The sequence below is a fragment of the Salmo salar genome, chromosome ssa20 (genome assembly GCF_905237065.1).
Source record: "Salmo salar chromosome ssa20, Ssal_v3.1, whole genome shotgun sequence".
In the NCBI taxonomy this organism is placed as follows: Eukaryota; Metazoa; Chordata; class Actinopteri; order Salmoniformes; family Salmonidae; genus Salmo; species Salmo salar.
The window spans coordinates 24394258-24409874 of record NC_059461.1 but is presented as its reverse complement, the minus strand read 5'-3'; positions in this window follow the sequence as shown (position 1 = coordinate 24409874).

The following is a 15617-nucleotide window of genomic DNA, read 5'->3' as shown; positions in this document are numbered from 1 at the left end:
AAGCCACTACACAACACATAACTAAACAATACATCAATCACACTATAACGGTGACAAACGGTGCCCACAAACTGTTAGTGCCTACATAAAGCTGTCGCAACAGCAAAGCTTTCTTTTCAGCACCATGGAGTGAATCCTTACCACTGCTACACCTGGCTGTCAGCAGAGCCTTGTCTGGCAGCGAAACAGTTCATTCAGCCTCATTTACTGCCTTTTAAAAAACATAGCTGATATGGTTTCTACTGACAATTGAGATGTACAAACTATGGCATAAGGGGACGAAGAGTGGATAAGAGGCAATCCGTAATTTAATTTAAGAAATGAATGAGCAAGCTAGGCTGTCCGTGGTCAATATAACTAAAACAGGCTTTAGGCTACATGTGCACCACCAAGTCAGAACAGTGAGGGGAACAGTGAGGTTTTTATTAGGGTGAGGCACATGGACTACTAACAGCTTACTACACAACATACACTTAGTATTACTTTCGTAGCTACAGTATACATATCTCCCTGGCATAATACGGTGCTTTCAAGACAACTGGGAACTCGGAAAAAAACAATGTTGAATCATGACGTCAGTGATCTTCATGTCGGAGCTCTAGAAAGAGGCCAGAGTTCCTGACTTGGAATTTTCCCAGTCAGAGCTTGTTTTTTTCAGAGTCTGAGATTTCCCAATTCCGAGTTTCCAGTTGTTTTCAATGCAGCAGAAGTCATGCTGGATTGACAGCATGGTCAATGTATTCAACCTTTTCTGGCCCAAGGCATGTGAACGTTTATCGTTTAAGCTTGGGAAAGAGACTCTTAAACCCAAACTTGGATCACACACCCACTCCACTGAATAGGCTAGTGATTGCTTTGCAACACTTGCAGTTAGCCACTGATTCCTTCCAAACCACTCATTGTTTAATTTGCAATATTTTGTTTATGTCCAATGGCTGATGATACATTTTATCTATAATTTCTCTTCAGATGTCAAGGATTGAAAAGGATTTTCCAGTAGATTGTCAACTTGATTCATGGTGATGACTGCTACCTTGCTAACTAAGATTTTGAAAGTATGATGTTGACATGATCATTCCAATCAATGCTATGGTAGATAGAATGTAATTTAATGTCATTTTATCTGTGGCCAATGACCTTGACCCTTCTTGGATGGGCACTTCTAATGTAACTCTATGGCAGTACCCAAGCGGCTTGAATTTTCAAGCTCACACCGTAGATTTTGTGGTGACGTAGTGTCCCCATGAGTGACAGAACACTGAGCCAATCACGGCGCAACTAGAGAACATTACCAACACCTACGCTCCGTATTTTCTGCTAGCTCCCCCACCATCACAGAAAGCACTGAGCTAGGCTGAAACACTTGCATTTTGGAGCTGCCTCACTCAAGAAAGTAAAAAAGAGACCATGTTTGTATACGGCTTTATTAACTCAATGTTTTTACATTGTTTGCAAACTGATATGTGACACGTATTAATGCCAAAATAACATGCAAAACAGGCAACAACAAAAATATAGATATATTTCTTTCTTTAGCTAAACAGGTGGGGCTCAAAACAGGTGGAGCTCTGCACCTGCCCTGAATGACGGGTCACCACTGGGTATGACTGAGGGGCAAGCCATTTAGTAGCGTCTATTAATCACATAATTATGAAGGAATAAATGTACAAAAGTGTGTATTCATTTTAAATGCATGTAGTTCTGTCCGTGTGATGTACTTGTCTATTAATGTGATGTATTATGTCATGTTTTATGTTTGCGTGAACCCCAGGAAGAGTAGCTGCTGCTTTAGCAGTAGCTAAAGGGGATCTTAATTAATACATTTCTTTTTAAGGCGGAACCACTGAAATCCACCTTTAGATGACTGACGGGAATTTGGGCCTCTTCCTTATTGTCAATATATTCTAAAGGGCTGGTTAAAAATGCTCCTCTACTAAAGTCACTCCCTGCAGTAAAACTTCGAGGATGCTAGTGTCCCATGGTCAAGGGTTGCAAATTCAAGTATTTATGGCAGGATCTGACAATATGAACAACTTTAGCTTTGTTTTGGGCGTCATGTCAAAGCGCGTTTGACACTTCTGTTTTAAAACCCTAGATAGTGACAGTGCTGATTGAGAGGAGCAGCAGCCCCTGGATCTGAGTCTGTGTAGCCTTCCGTTACCACCTAACCTGGACAGTGGGAGAGTAAGATTTCCAACATCACTTCAATCATCAGGCTGCTATAAAGCAGGAGTGGAGTTGAATTAGATTAAGTTGGATCTCTGAGGAGTAGCCCCCTGAGATTTGATTATGACCCCCCTTCCTCATTCCAGGTTACATTTGATAATATTGGGCAGTCTTCTATGCCAGTATCTGGAAGTCCACTCCCTTTTAGATGTGTTCCCATCTGCCAGCCATTTAGCTGATTACTTCAGGCTCAACCAGCCAGGCCCTGCTCTCTGGTCCTGCAGCTGGGAGACCAGGGAATGGCTCCTGTGTAGAGAACAGGTGGAAGGAGAGCTTTTCCAGCAGCCAAGATGACAGTGACCAGGCCTGTGTAGGTCAAACACACAAAAGGAACTCAGCAGGGCCAGATTAAGAAATCATAGGCCTCAGGGCTTTTTTTTCTGGCACAGTTTAGAGTCTAAAATAGTCTAAAATCCAGCAAAACGAATCAAATTGTAACGTTTCCGGGACTAAATGTATTTAACATGGTAAACACAGTTCAGTTCATGTATCAAAACATTATTTCTTATAGTGCAATAACATTAATTCAGACCCAGTTTTGATTGACTCAACTTTACCAGAGATGTACAGCCTTGAGCTCCGTTTATGTCCTTTCCTGTTTTCCAAAGTTTACAGAAGGCAAGAGGGAGAAAACATGCTCTACACATATGCACACAATCCACTCTTTCTGCTCCTCTGGCCACAGTAGGCCCTGTTTAAAATGTAGCTCCTGCACTAAAGTTCTCCAACACCAGCGTTTTCAGACCACCTTCTATTTCTGAGGGGAAAAACATCCAGTCCTGGCTTAACTTGGTTTCATTATTGAGGAAGTGGGTTCTCGGGCCAATGGAAGTTTCATTGCTTGCCCAAAAAATCCCACGAAATAGAGCAGTATACATTTACTCGTCTTGTGGAGTCCTCCTCTAGTTTTCACACAGGGAGAATATAGTTTCAAAGAGAGAGAGAGAGAGAGAGAGAGAGAGCGAGAGAGATAGAGAGAGAAGAACATTCTTTTTCAGTGAATCATCCATATTGTTTACACTTTCAGGTATGCAGATGTATACACAAATAATCAAAATGTGGGATTTGTGGAAATCAATCCATTCTTCGACTGTATAGTAACATTGTGAATGAGATGAGTCAACGCTAACTGTAAAAGGTTTTGAAACCTTGAGAAATGCGTATATAACACAATGTAAGTTCAAATGTAGTGCAAACTACATTTAGATCTGTGTTTTTTAAGTACATATAACGTGGGTAGCAAAGTTGCATTGTTGTTCAGCAATATGTTGATTAACACAGTTCAAGAGCAGATTTGTCCCAATTACAATTGCTCGCTCTATGATGTGCTTCTCACATAAAAGTGTAAGCAATTCTCCAATTCAAGCCGACACATGAAAACATATCAAAAAGGAATGAGAAAGCCTTTTAACATTCCTCCATTTCCCCCAATGCCACATAAGGTTTTCATTAGCTCGCTCATTGGCAAACCAGAGACGGCATAAACGTTTTAGAGTGATTGTTTGTCTTTCACAAAATCTGGCAAAGATACAATCAGATAGGCTGCCATGATTAGCTATGATTATCTGTGTGCCATCTGAAATGAATCAGCTCACTTACGTTGCATATTATTCTTTATTTTCCATGGTACCCTCAAAACATTGCAATAGCCATTTTTCCCCCAAATATCTTCCCATATCCTCCAATGGCCAAATAACTTGACGTAGCAGGCGTAAACGAAACGCCTGAAACTAGATCTCCTACATACTGGTCTTGATGAGAAGATAAATAACTGTCGGGGGAGGTTCTCTTCTGTACTGTTCAACCAATACAGTAAATGTGGAGGAGGAGTTAAGATAGATTGTCGCCTTGTTAACGTCCAAAGTGGAAGTTGTGTCACAGGCTCTTTCCATTTCACCTGAAAAACAGAACATCAGGTTGTTGGGGACTCGGCAGAGGCTAACGGCCAAAGGACATCCCAACTCTGTGCATCACAGCAACACAAGGTATTATCACATGTACTGTATGCTGAAGTCACACTCACAACACAATGTGGAAGGACAATCTTGTCACTGAGGGTTAATGGCTCACTTGGCCTGGTTAGCCAGCATGACATTCACCCCCTCTCTCTCCACTTGTGCAGCGTGGCGTCAGCTGCAATGAGCTCCAGATGTGGCCTGGCACCCCTCCAGTTACGGCACTGGATGTGGTTTGAAGAGCGCAATGGAAAACGCCCACCAGCAGGGCCCAATGAAAGAGCCTCTTCACACTTACTACTTTTCATAAAAATACCATGGGCTGCACATTTTACTCAAATGTAAACGTGTGTACTTGCTATGTCTCGACAGTTGCCCCCCTTGAAGCAGGGCGTTGTAAACAGAATTGTCTCATTGAGCCAACACTCCTACAGTTTAAATGTTAATAGCAGCGCAATGTTTTTGTAACAGCTGAAATGTACAGACATCTAATATTTGAGACTTGTTTTATTCAGTGGCGTAGCGCAGTAAAGTCGTGTACTTGCTATGTCTTGACAGTTGCCCCCCTTGAAGCAGGGCGGTGTAAACAGAATTGTCTCATTGAGCCCCCCACAAGGTTCGAGCAAGGGCCACTACAACAATTTTTTAAAAAATAGGGGGGGGGGGATTTTTTACTATGGGGCAGAGAGAAAAATAGGCAGTTCCCTTTCAGTCGGTCACTTGGTATAACATACTACGGGAAGTCAACGACCAAAAAACGCCCAACGGGTCAATGAATGCAGAGCGTGCCCTCGGAAGTCCTGCCTTCCTGGCTAGAACACCGGGGCTCACATTAATTTCCTAAATTCTTCGCTCTTCAGCCCGCCTGAAGGAGAACGTGTCACGCAACGTGTCACACAAAGACTACTGGATTCGGCTCTGACTTAGGTGTCTGTTAGTGGGGAGAGAGTACTCGTCCCCCTAGATGTAGCGAGTTTTGGGTCTTGGTATCGGTTTTTGTGTTTTCTAAAAGCTAACTACTTTCTGCTCTGTTTGTGTAGCTAATGCTTGCTTGCTTGGGTAGCATTTGTGTTGGCTAAAAGCTTAACACTTCTGCTCTGCTTGTGCTTCCCTGCTTGAATAAAATGGCTAGTGGTAAGAGTAACACGGAACCCAAACCGGCTGCGAGTGTGCGCCATCGTGCATAAATATATTTTGTCCTCCCGCACCAAACGCGATCACGACATGCAGGTTAAAATATCAAAACAAACACTGAACCAATTACATTAATTTGGGGACAGGTCGAAAAGCATTAAACATTTATGGCAATTTAGCTAGTTAGCTTGCACTTGCTAGCTAATTTGTCCTATTTAGCTAGCTTGCTGTTTCTAGCTAATTTGTCCTGGGATATAAACATTGAGTTGTTATTTTACCTGAAACGCACAAGGTCCTCTACTCCGACAATTAATCCACACATAAAACGGTCAACCGAATCGTTTCTAGTCATCTCTCCTCCTTCCAAGCTTTTTCATCGTTGAACTTAGAACTTGGTGATTGGCATCTAAACTTTCATAGAATTACCACAACGACCGGCAAAACATTTCGTCTTTCAGTCACCCACGTGGGTACCTGCTTCTATAAACCAATGAGGAGATGGGAGAGGCAGAAATTGCAGCGCAATCTGCATCAGAAATAGGAATTACTTGGATTTTAGCCCTTGGCAACGCAGATGCTTGTTGGCGCGGGCGAGCAGTGTGGGTGCAATAATTGAATAACATGGATTTCTAAATTTATTTTGCAACGCTCGCGCATGCGACGCGAGCGGTGTGGTCAGCCTATAAGCTCTAAACGGCTAACCAACCGTATTTGAACCTCCGACCATGCCCTAAGGCGTTCCCATGGGCCAGGTGATCACAACAGATGCATCTTCACTGGGATGGGGAGTGCTGTGTGTGGGATACTGGGAACGACAGTGCTAAGGTTGCTGCATATCAATTACCTGGAGCTACTGGCTGTTTTGCTGGCGCTCAGGCGTTTTCTTCCGATATTGGAGGGCCAGCATGTGTTGGTAAGGTCTGACAACAGGATATCGGTGGTGTTCATCAGGCAGGGGGAGCGTGGTCTCTATCTCTCCTGAACCTTGCCCTTCATTGTGTGCATTTTCTGTCGCGGAATCTGTGGGTTTGGCCCCTGAAAGGCTGACATTGACAGTTAGGGGTTTACCCTCGAATATGACTATGACTATACAGTCAGCACGAGCGACCTCTACGAGGGGGTTGAATACGTATAAGTGACGCATTTGAGGGTTGGTGTCAGATTAAAGGAGCTTTTCAGAGATCTTTGGTGGACGCTTTGATATCTTGCAAGAGCTTTTTGAGCTTGGCTTTTCTTTTTTTACATTGAAAGTTTATGTGGCAGCCATATCGCTGTGACATGCTGGGATTGATGGCTCTACCCCGGGGTCTCATCCTCTGGTGGTGTGGTTCCTGAAGGCTTGCGTTGGCTCAGACCAGTGTCTAAGCCTATGGTACCGTCCTGGGATCTGGCTTTGGTCCTGGGCTCGGTTTCCCAAAAGTATCTTAAGGCTCAGTTCATCATTAGAATCTTCGTAGGAGCATCTTTAAATTTCCAAGCAGTTTCTGAAAACCATCCTCATTAACATTGCAATTGCTTGTAATCTAATGCCTGTCTCAGACCACTCATAGGACAGATAAGTGCGTCATTAGATCACGATTTGCCCTCCTGCGTCACTTTACTCGCAGAAAATCTCTGTTAAATATAGAATGAAGATGTTTATTTGTCTAGCTGTGACCATTGAAAACTAATTTGTTGAATATAAATAGACTAAAAAGTTTACAATGTTATAAACAAGCAAAGACACATTTATTTGTATGAAAACCATATTAACCAAATGATTTAATATCGAGATAATCAGGCTAAATATTGACATCACTTTCATGTACACTGAATGTACCAAACATTAAGGACACCTGCTCTTTCCATGACATAGACTGACCAGGTGAATCCAGGTGAAAGCTATGATCCCTTATATGTTATTTATTGATGTCACAGGTTAAATAAGGATTTTTAAGCCTTGAGACAATTGAGACATGGATTGTGTATGTGTGCCATTCAGAGGCTGAATCCGTAAGACAAAAGATTTAAGTGCCTTTGAACGGGGAGTGGTATTAGGTGCCAGGCGCACAGGTTTGTGTCAAGAACGGCAATGCTGCTGGGTTTTTCACGCTCAACAGTTTCCCGTGTGTATCAAGAATGCTCCACCACCCAAATGACATCCAGCCAACTTGACACAATTGTGGGAAGCATTGGAGTCAACATAGGCCAGCATCCCTGTGGAACGCTTTCGACACCTTGTAGAGTCCCTGCCCTGACAAATTGAGGCTGTTCTGAAGGCAAAAGGGGGGCGGGTTCAACTCAATATTAGGAAGGTGTCCTTAATGTTCTCTACACTAAGTGTATGTGCAATAAATAGAACTACCTAGTATTAAGCCATTAGGCTACATCTGAGCCACTTCAATATTAGTATCCATTAGGCCTTCAGCAGCCTAACCAATAACCTAAAGGTCAACATATTACGTATATGGCAACTTCGCTTAACTTGCTACTTCATGTTGAATTATTTAATTTTAATTGTTGAATTATTTAATTGGAGAATATCTGTAGGCTTACTTGAAGCCCAATTCCTGCCTGCCATTAGGCTAAAATGATTTGTTGAGCAGTTACAAAAACCTCTGTCATCCTTTTTTTTAGGTCACATTGATATTTTCCATAGCGAACAAAGGAAAGCGCGACTGACTTTGGCTTTATTCATTCTTGCTCACAGTTTACACAAACTGAATGCAGAATTTACATAATCAAACATGAAATACAAAATAGCACGAGAAAACCCTTAGAATAAATAACATATTTACATTTACATTACATTTAAGTCATTTAGCAGACGCTCTTATCCAGAGCGACTTACAAATTGGTGCATTCACCTTATGATATCCAGTGGAACAACCACTTTACAATAGTGCATCTAAATCTTTTAGGGGGGGGGGGGTTAGAAGGATTACTTTATCCTATCCTAGGTATTCCTTAAAGAGGTGGGGTTTCAGGTGTCTCCGGAAGGTGGTGACTGACTCCGCTGTCCTGGCGTCGTGAGGGAGCTTGTTCCACCATTGGGGTGCCAGAGCAGCGAACAGTTTTGACTGGGCTGAGCGGGAACTGTGCTTCCTCAGAGGTAGGGGGGCCAGCAGGCCAGAGGTGGATGAACGCAGTGCCCTTGTTTGGGTGTAGGGCCTGATCAGAGCCTGAAGATATGGAGGTGTCGATCCCTTCACAGCTCCGTAGGCAATCACCATGGTCTTGTAGCGGATGCGAGCTTCAACTGGAAGCCAGTGTAGAGAGCGGAGGAGCGGGGTGACGTGAGAGAACTTGGTAAGGTTGAACACCAGACGGGCTGCGGCGTTCTGGATGAGTTGTAGGGGTTTAATGGCACAGGCAGGGAGCCCAGCCAACAGCGAGTTGCAGTAATCCAGACGGGAGATGACAAGTGCCTGGATTAGGACCTGCGCCGCTTCCTGTGTGAGGCAGGGTCGTACTCTGCGAATGTTGTAGAGCATGAACCTACAGGATCGGGTCACCGCCTTGATGTTAGTGGAGAACGACAGGGTGTTGTCCAGGATCACGCCAAGGTTCTTAGCACTCTGGGAGGAGGACACAAGGGAGTTGTCAACCGTGATGGCGAGATCATGGAACGGGCAGTCCTTCCCCGGGAGGAAGAGCAGCTCCGTCTTGCCGAGGTTCAGCTTGAGGTGGTGATCCGTCATCCACACTGATATGTCTGACAGACATGCAGAGATGCGATTCGCCGCCTGGTTATCAGAAGGGGGAAAGGAGAAGATGAATTGTGTGTCGTCTGCATAGCAATGATAGGAGAGACCATGTGAGGATATGACAGAGCCAAGTGACTTGGTGTATAGCGAGAATAGGAGAGGGCCTAGAACAGAGCCCTGGGGGACACCAGTGGTGAGAGCGCATGGTGCGGAGACAGATTTTTCGCCACGCCACCTGGTAGGAGCGACCTGTCAGGTAGGACGCAATCCAAGCGTGGGCCGCGCCGGAGATGCCCAACTCGGAGAGGGTGGAGAGGAGGATCTGATGGTTCACAGTATCAAAGGCAGCAGATAGGTCTAGAAGGATGAGAGCAGAGGAGAGAGAGTTAGCTTTAGCAGTGCGGAGAGCCTCCGTGACACAGAGAAGAGCAGTCTCAGTTGAATGCCCAGTCTTGAAACCTGACTGATTAGGATCAAGAAGGTCATTCTGAGAGAGATAGCAGGAGAGCTGGCCAAGGACGGCACGTTCAAGAGTTTTGGAGAGAAAAGAAAGAAGGGATACTGGTCTGTAGTTGTTGACATCGGAGGGATCGAGTGTAGGTTTTTTCAGAAGGGGTGCAACTCTCGCTCTCTTGAAGACGGAAGGGACGTAGCCAGCGGTCAAGGATGAGTTGATGAGCGAGGTGAGGTAGGGGAGAAGGTCTATGGAAATGGTCTGGAGAAGAGAGGAGGGGATAGGGTCAAGTGGGCAGGTTGTTGGGCGGCCGGCCATCACAAGACGCGTGATTTCATCTGGAGAGAGAGGGGAGAAAGAGGTCAAAGCACAGGGTAGGGCAGTGTGAGCAGGACCAGCGGTGTCGTTTGACTTAGCAAACGAGGATCGGATATCGTCAACCTTCTTTTCAAAATGGTTGACGAAGTCATCCGCAGAGAGGGAGGAGGGGGGGGAGGAGGATTCAGGAGGGAGGAGAAGGTAGCAAAGAGCTTCCTAGGGTTAGAGGCAGATGCTTGGAATTTAGAGTGGTAGAAAGTGGCTTTAGCAGCAGAGACAGAAGAGGAGAATGTAGAGAGGAGGGAGTGAAAGGATGCCAGGTCCGCAGGGAGGCGAGTTTTCCTCCATTTCCGCTCGGCTGCCCGAAGCCCTGTTCTGTGAGCTCGTAGTGAGTCGTCGAGCCACGGAGCAGGAGGGGAGGACCGAGCCGGCCTGGAGGATAGGGGACAGAGAAAATCAAAGGATGCAGAAAGGGAGGAGAGGAGGGTTGAGGAGGCAGAATCAGGAGATAGGTTGGAGAAGGTTTGAGCAGAGGGAAGAGATGATAGGATGGAAGAGGAGAGAGTAGCGGGAGAGAGAGAGCGAAGGTTGGGACGGCGCAATACCATCCGAGTAGGGGCAGAGTGAGAAGTGTTGGATGAGAGCAAGAGGGAAAAGGATACAAGGTAGTGGTCGGAGATTTGGAGGGGAGTTGCAATGAGATTAGTGGAAGAACAGCATCTAGTAAAGATGAGGTCAAGCCTTGTGAGTAGGGGGGGAAGGTGAGAGGGTGAGGTCAAAAGAGGAGAGGAGTGGAAAGAAGGAGGCAGAGAGGAATGAGTCAAAGGTAGACGTGGGGAGGTTAAAGTCACCCAGAACTGTGAGAGGTGAGCCATCTTCAGGAAAGGAACTTATCAAGGCGTCAAGCTCATTGATGAACTCTCCAATATATGGAAAACATACAATACACAATAGGCTAAAGAACATTTCGCTTGATGGAAAAACTGTATTTTGTAAAATAAAAATAAATAAAGATGAATTTGAATAGCCATAAATAATTTAAGAGCTACAGATAACTCTTTATAGCCTCTATTCTGGAATAATTTTCAGCATGGGACAGCTCCTGCAATGACACAGTTAAAGATGCACTACGCAGAAATCGCTCCGCCATTTCCTGGTTGCTAAAATTCTAATAGTTCGCCTAATTTCAGTTTATGTGTCAAAACAAGCAAGTATAGTGTAGAGAATTATTGTACCATCTAAACCGTTGTATATATTTTCCATAACCAAAATATTGTATATTCAGCTGTTTGAAGTTGGTGTACAAAACCGAAGGTAAAAGACACGAAAACTAAACTTAAAAAAGGGAAGTATAGAAATAGCACACATAGAGCATATCTACCGCTTCTTAGACTTGCTTTCAATGACTATGACATATCTATAACTCACATTTCCATATGCAGCTTTAAAATTCACAAACCTGCCTTGCGGGGGCTTCTGGGGTTTGTGCTATGCCCGTGGTTTTATTGGGGTTTTACCTGAAATTGCAGTAACTGCCTGTTACATTCTGAAATTGTTGCAGTAGTTGCCGGCAGCACTGAGCCATGTAAAACCATGTAAGTCCATCCCCACCACCAAAACCATGTAAAATGTTGATCATACAAACAGGATATGTTTTTTTATTTGTAATATTGGGTGGTGATTTCAGAGGTGGCCACACAGGTCTTAGAGTGGTGGGGTGGTATTGTTTTCCTGGGGCCCAGAGTTTTTCCTGAGCTGGTAGTAGGCTAACCTAACCAACGCCGGACCCTAGTTGTAGCGTATGACATAGTAATAAATCAGCTGTAAAAAACTATTCTATATGGGCTTTGATATGGACTAATGATAGGAGCAGATTATATTTCTTATCACGTGATATGGTAAAAAAAAAGAATCCTGGAAAAAGTCCTGGCCCTAAGGAGAATGAAAACATTAAAACCCGTTACACAGACAACAACTGCGATTGGACGAAAATGTACATAAAACTAACAGGGCTGAACTCACTGTATGCAGGGTTGCAATGTGTAGGCCTTCACTTCTGTAAAAAAAATGTGCTCTTAAGTATGGCATCACTAGAGTTGATTGATTAATTCCAGTCAATCCATTTTTTATTAAAAAGGCCTAGGAAGCCTAGCACCCGAAGTGTTAATATAAATCAAATTTGATCACATTCACATTTTCTCAGAACACAAATAAAATTGGCTCTTTTAGGCTATAAATACATAACTTAGGCTATGAAAACATTTCCCCTGGTTCAATTACATTTCCCCTGGTCCAGATGGGATCAGAGCTCATAGGCTTCTCTACACTACCTACAGTCATGGCCAAAAGTTCTGAGAATGACACAAATATTCATTTCCACAAAGTTTGCTGCTTCAGTGACTTTAGATATTTTTGTCAGATGTTACTATGGAATACTGAAGTATAATTACAAGCATTTCATAAGTGTCAAAGGCTTTTATTGACAATTACATGAAGTTGATGCAAATAGTCAATATTTGCAGTGTTGACCCTTCTTTTTCAAGACCTCTGCAATCTGCCCTGGCATGCTGTCAATTAACTTCTGGGCCACATCCTGACTGATGGCAGCCCATTCTTGCATAATCAATGCTTGGAGTTTGTCAGAATTTGTGGGTTTTTGTTTGTCCACCCACCTCTTGAGGATTGACCACAAGTTCTCAATGGGATTAAGGTCTGGGGAATTTCCTGGCCATGGACCCAGAATATCGATGTTTTGTTCCCCAAGCTACTTAGTTATCACTTTTGCCTTATGGCAAGGTGCTCCATCATGCTGGAAAAGTTCTGTTCCTGGATGGTTGGGAGAAGTTGCTCTCGGAGGATGTGTTGGTACCATTCTTTATTCATGGCTGTGATTTTATGCAAAATTGTGAGTGAGCCCATTCCCTTGGCTGAGAAACAACCCCACACATGAATGGTCTCAGGATGCTTTACTGTTGGCATGACACAGGACTGATGGTAGCGCTCACCTTGTCTTCTCCGGACAAGCTTTTTTCCGGATGCCCCAAACAATCGGAAAAGGGATTCATCAGAGAAAATGACTTTACTCTAGTCCTCAGCAGTCCAATCCCTGTACCTTTTAGCAGAATATCAGTCTGTCCCTGATGTTTTTCCTGGAGAGAAGTGGCTTATTTTCTGCCCTTCTTGACACCAGGCCATCCTCCAAAAGTCTTCGCATCACTGTGCGTGCAGATGCACTCACACCTGCCTGCTGCCATTCTTGAGCTAGCTCTGTACTGGTGGTGCCCGATCCCGCAGCTGAATCAACTTTAGAAGACGGTCCTGGCGCTTGCTGGACTTTCTTGGGCGCCCTGAAGCCTTCTTCACAACAATTGAACCTCTCTCCTTGAAGTTCTTGATGATCCGATAAATGGTTGATTTAGGTGCACTCTTACTGGCAGCAATATCCTTGCCTGTGAAGCCCTTTTTGTGCAAAACAATGATGACGGCATGTGTTTCCTTGCACGTAAAAATGGTTGACAGAGGAAGAACAATGATTCCAAGCACCACCCTCCTTTTGAAGCTTCCAGTCTGTTATTCGAACTCAATCAGCATGACAGAGTGATCTCCAGCCTTGTCCTCGTCAACACTCACACCTGTGTTAACGAGAGAATCACTGACATGATGTCAGCTGGTCCTTTTGTGGCAGGGCTGAAATGCAGTGGAAATGTTTTTGGGGGATTCAGTTAATTTGCATGGCAAAGAGGGACTTTGCAATTAATTGCAATTCATCTGATCACTCTTCATAACATTATGGAGTATATGCAAATTGACATCATACAAACTGAGGCAGCAGACTTTGTGAAAATTAATATTTGTGTAATTCTCAAAACTTTTGGCCACGACTGTACAGCTGTGGTTGTTATCGGTAGGCTACAGTTAACAAATCATGAGGCATTTTACTTTTTTTGGTGGCAGGTATGAGCTTCCATATAAAACATATTTTGTCTAGTAAATTTAATTATACCTATATTTTGTTGCGGTAAATTCAATTATACCTACATTTTCAGTTGCAATTTGCTGTTACCACATGCAATGATTTGCATGATATTTATAAAGATGGAGCCTGGTTTGTTGTAATGTTGTAAAGTAGGCCTGCTGTGCTTTTATATTCGTGTGAGAGGGTTAACCATTCATTTTTGATAGGCAAATGTTACTTGATGAAGACATGCTGTTATAGCAACACTGTGCTTTTATCTTGAAGCTAAAATGTTATGTGTATCCTACAGACAAGAAAATAAACCCTTTTATTTGTCTGCACACACAGTACCAGTAAAACAGTTTGGACACACCTACTCATTCAAGGGTTTTTCTTTATTTTTTACTATTTTCTACATTGTAGAATAATAGTGAAGACATCACAACTATGAAATAACACATATGGGATCATGTAGTAACCAGAAAAGTGTAAAACAAATCAAAATATATTTTATATTTGAGATTCTTCAAAGTAGCCAACCTTTGCCTTGCTGACAGCTTTGCACACTCTTGGCATTCTCTCAACCAGCTTCATGAGGTAGTCACCAGAAATTAATTTCAATTAACAGATGTGCCTTGTAAAAAGCTATTTGCGGAATTTCTTTCCTTCTTAATGCGTTTGAACCAATCAGATGTGTTGTGACTTTAGCGGTGGAATACAGAAGATAGCCCTATTTGGTAAAAGACCAAGTCCTTATTATGTCAAGAAGAGGTCAAATAAGCAAAGGGAAACGAAAGTCCATCATTACTTTAAAGACATGAAGGTCAGTTAATCCGGAAAACTTCAAGACCTTTGAAAGTTTATTCAAGTGCAGTCGCAAAAACCATAAAGCGCTATGATGAAACTGGCTCTCATGAGGACCACCAAAGGAAAGGAAGAAACAGAGTTCTCTGCTGCAGAGGATAAGTTCATTAGAGTTAACTGCACCTCAGATTGCAGCCCAAACAAATGCATCACAGAGTTCAAATAACAAAAACGTCAACACAACTGTTCAGAGGAGACTGCGTTTATCAGTCCTTCATGGTCTAATTGCTGCAAAGAAGCCACTACTAAAGGACAACAGTAAGAAGAAGAGACTTGCTTGGGCCAAGAAACACGAGCAATAGACATTAGACCGGTGGAAATCTGTCCTTTGGTCTGATCAGTCCAAATTTGATATTTTTGGTTCCAACCACCGTGTCTTTGTGAGACAGAGTAGGTGAACGAAGGATCTCCATGTGTGGTTCCCATCGTGAAGCATGGAGGAGGTGTGAAGGTGCTTTGCTGGTGACACTGTCTGTCATTTATTTAGAATTCAATGCACACTTAACCAGCATGGCTACCACAACATTCTGCAGTGATACGCCATCCCATTTGGTTTATGCTTAGTGGGACTATAATTTATTTTTCAACAGGACAATGACCCAACACACCTCCAGGCTGTGTAAGGACTATTTGACCAAGGAGAATGATGGAGTGCTGCATCTGATGACCTGGCCTCCACAATCACCCGAACTCAACCAAATTGAGATGGTTTGTGATGAGTTGGACCACAGAGTGAAGGAAAAACAGACAAGTGCTCAGCATATGTGGGAACTCCTTCAAGACTGTTGGAAAAGCATTCCAGGTGAAACTGGCTGAGAGAATGCCAAGAGTGTGCAAAGCTGTCATCAAGGCAAAGGGTGGCTACTTTGAAGAATCTGAAATAAAAATATTTTGATTTGTTTAACACTTTTTTGGTTACCACATAATTCCATATGTGTTATTTCAGATTTGATATCTTCACTATTAATCTACAATGTAGAAAATAGTAAAAATAAAGAAAAACCCTTGAATAAGTAGGTGTATCC